This window comes from Lontra canadensis, unplaced genomic scaffold (genome assembly GCF_010015895.1).
Source record: "Lontra canadensis isolate GAN:19392208 unplaced genomic scaffold, GSC_riverotter_1.0 scaffold4, whole genome shotgun sequence".
In the NCBI taxonomy this organism is placed as follows: Eukaryota; Metazoa; Chordata; class Mammalia; order Carnivora; family Mustelidae; genus Lontra; species Lontra canadensis.
In genome coordinates, this window is record NW_022630998.1 from 41,482,397 (window position 1) to 41,488,396 (window position 6,000).

The window sequence follows — 6,000 nt, forward strand, 5'->3', positions numbered from 1 at the left end:
CATTCACCAGTCCAGTGAACTATTTCCACCTAGCTCCAACACAACTGTTAACACAGTACAGGTTTTATAGGTGGGTAATACGCACCCATCTATAATTTAATGTTTTCAAATAAGCAATGCAATTTTATGATCTAGGTGCCAAGCTAGCGCATAAGTAAGTTACAGTAACAAAAGATATAAAGGAATTTTATAAACAAGTAACTAACTTATTCTTACAAAATATTGCATGCAGCAGTTCGAAATTTCTTTGATGGTAATTACCGTGTTCCAGTCTTTCGACCCTTTTAAAGACTGCCCACCTACAACACCACTAATCGATGTATATTTTCTCTCTTTGCTAGGATACTGCACAATTCCCATTTTGTTCTCCAAAATAAAATTGTGTCTGATGCCTGACAATCAGCAACCCATGACTTCTTAATGTAGAAAGGCCTGAATGCAAACTTTCAATTTAACCCTATAACCCACAGGTATTCTGGCAAAGAACCAAACAAAATTCTTTGAAAAGTCCTCTGACTGTGCTGACTTACTCATTCCCCTTTTACAAAGGACAAGGATTTAGCAAACGTGGTGAGGAGACAGGAATATAGGGTATTTTTAAATCACTTGAAGTAAATCAGGATACGCCTGTGATTCAATGAGCCGTTTGCCACTGGGTCCCAGCACACAGTGGGTCTTCACCTCGGCTGCAAAGGCAACGGAGGGTTCCTGGGCCCACAGCCCATACTTCCCTGCATTCCACCTCTCCACCCTCCCCAGGCTAGCTCTGAGTCTAGGGCAAGCTCCCAACCTAAATTCACTGTCTTTTAAAGACAAATCATCATTTAAAAATTTCTTCACCTGTCCAATAAAATGTCCTGGAAATCATAAAAATCAAAGTTAGAGCAAACTCAGATTAAGCCTAAAGTAAAAGTCGTCAGATATCCTCAATCATTTTCAAACCAACCACAATGTCTTACTGGCTGTGAAGCTCAGGGCTGAGTCCATACGGTGGGCAAGTGGGCTGCCTAGGGCAAGATTCCTGGCTGCAGCCCTTCTTGGGCTGGAGGAGCAGTGGGGGTGGGCAGGACACAGGAAAAGCCCAGGTGAAACAACACGGAGGCAGGATTTTCCAGAAGGCAAAGTGATGACACAGAACTGGAACACTTCAGGAGGGGCAGAGAAGAGAGGCCCAGGTCCAGCTGTAGTCCTCACTGGAGGCCCGCAGAAAGATGCCAGTGCTCCTGCTGCAGGTCTGAGGGGCCTAAGAAACATACCCCACCAGCCAGGCAAGGCCGTGGGGGTTGACCGTTCCAGTTTCCTGCACCATCACAGGGAAAAGGCCCATGGAAACAGCTATGGAACTGAATGAGATGATCTGAACCTCCTCCTCTTGTGAAAATACAATGCAATTTTGCAAAAGTCTTAACGAGATTAGTATAAGCACTGAGCTTCGGACAAAGGCAGCTGTCCCCATCACTGTCTGGATTTTTAACCTTGGGCAAGTTACTCAGATCTCTCTGTGGCACAATTTTATCATCTGTGAGACAGCTACAATGAGCAAACTTACACCTCCCGGGGTTACCATGAGAATTAAATGAAATTACATATATAAAGCGCTTACCTCCATGCTTGATAATTAGAACTTAATATAATTAACACCACCATAGTGTTTACTATGCGCCAGGCACAGCTCTTAAGAGTTTTGCATAGAACTCGATGAACCCTCACAACCATCCTAGATACAATTACTAACCCTATTTTACAGATGAGAAAACAAACACAGAAAAGTTAAAGGCTTTGCCTGATGTTACATAGCTAGTAAACTGCAGCTATGTTATTACGGGTATCATTACTCCTATTTATTTATACTATTTATACTATTATCACTACCATTTATATGATCCTTACTTGAAACAGGAATATTTGCTAGGAGTTTTTGTTTGCACTGCTTCTAAAGGCTTGCTAACTCTTATAAAGGAATCCTCAAGTTAGCCCAAAATAAAAATCTCTGCTGTCCCTTTAACTCCTTTTCAGAGTAAGCAGACAAAAAAAGGCTGCTTGTGGACTTTGCCCACCTACTTCTCTCCCAGCCTGAGGGAAAGGGATGGCTCTGGAGGTCCCAGGCAGAGGAGACAGGGGAGGGGCCAAAACTCCTCTATGGCAAGGTCTGGTGAAGGCTCTGCCCTCAAACAGGGAAAGAGTCCTTCATGGACTAAAAAGGTAGCTGAGTTCTGAGGCTTCAGCCCTAGGTCCTCTGGGGTCTGAGTCCAGGGTCTGGACCTCCGGGGTCTAGCCAGGAAGGAGAGGGGCAGCATGTCTGCCCAGACACCTGGCTCTATTAACTCACTCTTGCACACCGGGGGAGTCTTCTCACACTCTGGGACTCTCTGGGGTGATCCTGAACCTGAAAACTATTTTGACTACAGGTGCCTGTGGGTATGTATTTGATTTACTTTAAGGAAAACAATGCTGGAAAGATAAAATCTCCAAAGATGTTTTCATAGCAGGATTTTCTTTTTTCCCAGCAAAAAACTACGCTATGCTCATTATACACTTGGAGGGAAAAAAAAAAAACCAACCAACATAAGCCAAACAGACAAGTTTATGAGTAATTATGTAGTCTATTTTTCAGCTCATTTGGCATAATGCACATGAAATGGCCTTTAATCGCCATTTTTTAAGGCAAGTAATTCCAATAAGGGAGTTGGCAGAAGCCTAGCAAGAAATCACATTAGGATGGAGATGGAGGAGTCAGAGAAAAAAGCAATACCATGAATATTTTAAAAATTACTTACAACCTAAGTTCTCTATTAAAAACAGTCACAGAATTTATATTGTGCCTTCTAAGGTATAAAAACTAAATTGATAAGCCATTCTTCCACTGGTAAGTAACCTCATTTTCTGAGAGCTTCACTAAGAGGCTCCATTCTCTTGAGTTCACTGATAAATTCCTGTTCCCTCCAAAACAGATCTGTGGGGAGCCCATCAAAATATGTAACGTACAGAGAGAAGCACTTCCCATTTTCTTCTGCACAGTGTATGCCCCACAGGTGAGAGCCCAATGGCTCCCCACATAGGCAGCCATCATCTCAGCTCTTTCTCATCTACCTGACCATAAAATCATTTTCTGCTCATTCACCATGTCTTTATTCAATAAAACGCATTTCGGGAATCACAAAATGCAAACACAACAGAAATGAACTGAAACTGTCCCTGTTTTAATGAGTAAGTGGACAATCTTTCAGAGTGGATGCCTTTTTAGAACATGACCCATGAACCACCTAAGAAAAAAGTAAACTCTGGACAACACATTACCTTAAAAATTACATGGCAATTATGGAAAAATGTAATTAACACGTATGGTCACTTTTAACAACACAAGATTCGGCAGGCGGTGTATGTTTGCATTTAAGATACAAAATCCTTCAAAAATCGGCTGAGGTGCAAGTGGCATTTCCAGAAAAACGCATATTACCAGCACCACCACCACCAACCAAAACATGTATAAACTATAATTTATTGTACCAATTCTGTTCCCCAAAACTAACTTTATTCACTGTGGGGATTTCCTGATCTTAATAAATATGAATTTCAAAAAATAGCTAAGAAAAGACAATATAAATAATTGAAGGGAAGCGAAGTGCTTTTTCACCCTATCAGCATCACACATGTGAAAGGACACAGTGATAACATCATTTTACAAAAGCAGATAAAACAGCAGATAGACACGTGTACACTAGAGTTCTGTTATGCAACTGACGAGAACAGGTCCCAAATCAGGGTGGAAGTTAAAAAGCAAAAGCACCTCACACTTTGAAAGCCAGTATGAGATAGACAGATCTTCCTCCCAATCACAAAAACCTATACACTGTTAGGAATAAAGTAGGACTATCTACTACCTACCTGTGACAGGAATGTAAAAGCTGAAGAGGCCAGCACTGACATAACCCAACAATTCTGCAAGGCAGGTAGTCGCCTCCACTGACCTTTCCAGTTTAAAGCTTGATTCTGAACCAAACACATTTTCTCAAACTTTAGAGGGACACTGCCCACCCCCCAACAACTTTTAGGGTTTTTTCTTTGTAACAACTGAAACACTTGCTTCCCAAAATTTAAGCAACTTCTGTTTCTAAGAAACTACCCTCTATTGATTTGAACTGTTTATTTCGAGGACAGCGTGAGCTATCAAAAACCTGTATTTGGAGGGAGGGGATTCCTTTTTGAAGATAAAAGCTGTTTGTGGTCTCTGCAGAACTCACCAAATTCCCAATGATTTGCACCTTGAAGATCCATTACTCTTAACAGCATGCCTCAGATATGAACCTGTAATCTCCGATCTTTCCTAGCTACTACCTACCCATCTTTAGAGTTGCAAAACAAAACCCGAGCTAATGAAACATTTAAATACAATTCAACATTTAAATGCCTGGGTCAATAAGCTCTGTGAATGTCCCGCCGAACAACTAAAACCTGAACCTAATTACACTGAAATGACAATCTTATGCTGCACTCAAAACCCGGAACTGCTTTAGCCAGTTGTACTTCACACTGAACGACAAAGAGAAAAAGAACAGAACAGAAAAAGAAAAAAGGGGGAAAAAAAGTGTTGCTTCCACAGTCATAAAAGCCCCAAATAAAAAGTAAACTCATACTGGGCTACCAACCGTGCTGCAGCTCCACCAGGGATTAACGGTGGAAGTGAGACCTTTTCGATATTAATAGCTCTCAGAGAAGCCTAAGAAATTCCCCAAATCCAGTTCACACGCGTTCTGCATTCAACATGTAACAGCCATTGCACTCACACCCTCCCAGTTCATGCTCAAATTCTGGTTACCGAAGTATGTATCTGTACAGGAGTGGCTAGCTTGAGCTTTTCAGTTCTCTTTGTCTTGTGATCTGAGGGGCAGTTTCTGCTCTTGGGAAGTGTTAGAGCCGTGGTTGCCAGACAATTCCCCACGATATTTTAGCTCGGGCTTGCCACACTCTTGCTCTCCCTAGCCGGCTCCATATTGCTGGGCAGGTCCCACCAGTCTCGACCCGCGAAAAAGCTGGGTTTCCGGGCTGTTCGAGGACCCCATCAAATATGCCTCCAACAACCTGTCCAGGCCCAGCCGGCACTAGACGCCTTTAGGGCCCCAGCGACCAGCCTCCCCGAGGAGCACTTCCCCCACCCCGGAAGAGGAGGAAGGCAAACTTCGGAGGGCGGGGGCTCCAGGCGAGCTCCGGGGACCACTGCCGCCCCACCCGCTCTGAGGAACGGCCGGAGCAGCGACCCTGGTTGCAGCTGGAGGACGCGGGGGAGCCTCCGCTCCTTCCCGCTAACTCAAAGGCAACGGTCTGGGCGCTCTCCTCCGGTGAAGGACCCCGGAAAACTGCAGCAAGGCGACAGTAAGGACCCCCAGAAGTGTGCGGTAACCAAGGGGTGGGGACAAGCCCGAGATCGCCTGCAACTCGGGGCACGAACGAGTCCGGCGGCGTGCAGAGCCAGCTCGTTAGAGGACCGGGGAAACGGGAGCTCAGAAGCCGCCGGAGCACGCAGAACACTGGCCGAGAACCGGCGATGCCGGCGGCTGGCCCGCTTTCCCCCGGCTCGGCTCTGCAGAAGCGGCTGCTGGTGACAGGAAGAGAACGGCGGCAGCCGCGCGCGCACGCACCGCCTCCCCCTCCCGGGCACACACACACCCGGACCCGCTGCCGCCGCCTACCTCCCCCGCCGGCCGGCTTCCTTCCTCTGCGGGGCCCAGGCTGCAGCGGCGGCTTCCGACGCGCCTCTGACCCGGCCCCGACCCGCCCGTCGTTCCCGATCCGAGCTCGGCGGCTCCAACCCGCTAGCCCGCCGCCCTCGTCACGGCCGCGGCTTCCTCCAACTCCGCTCCAGCTGCTCGCGACTCCTCTCCGTCAGCCCGCAGCTCCAGCGCCCGGCCCCGGCCCCGCCTCCGGCCCGGCCCAGCGCGCCCCGCCCCCGAGACCGAGCCAACCAGCGCGCACGTCTCCGCCCCTCTCCGCTGGCGCCGCGCC

The 6,000-nt window shown here is 46.9% G+C and overlaps 1 protein-coding gene across 1 annotated transcript in view; it reads right to left on the reverse strand.

The window, feature by feature from the left end:
* PIK3R1 (phosphoinositide-3-kinase regulatory subunit 1) overlaps positions 1 to 5,800 on the reverse strand; it is an 81,664-nt gene extending 75,864 nt beyond the window's left edge. The window contains exon 1 of the mRNA XM_032849326.1: positions 5,688 to 5,800. The gene's annotated coding sequence lies outside the window, so the exon portion shown is untranslated. The remainder of the gene's footprint in view (positions 1 to 5,687) is intronic.
* Between the last annotated feature and the right edge of the window lie 200 nt (positions 5,801 to 6,000).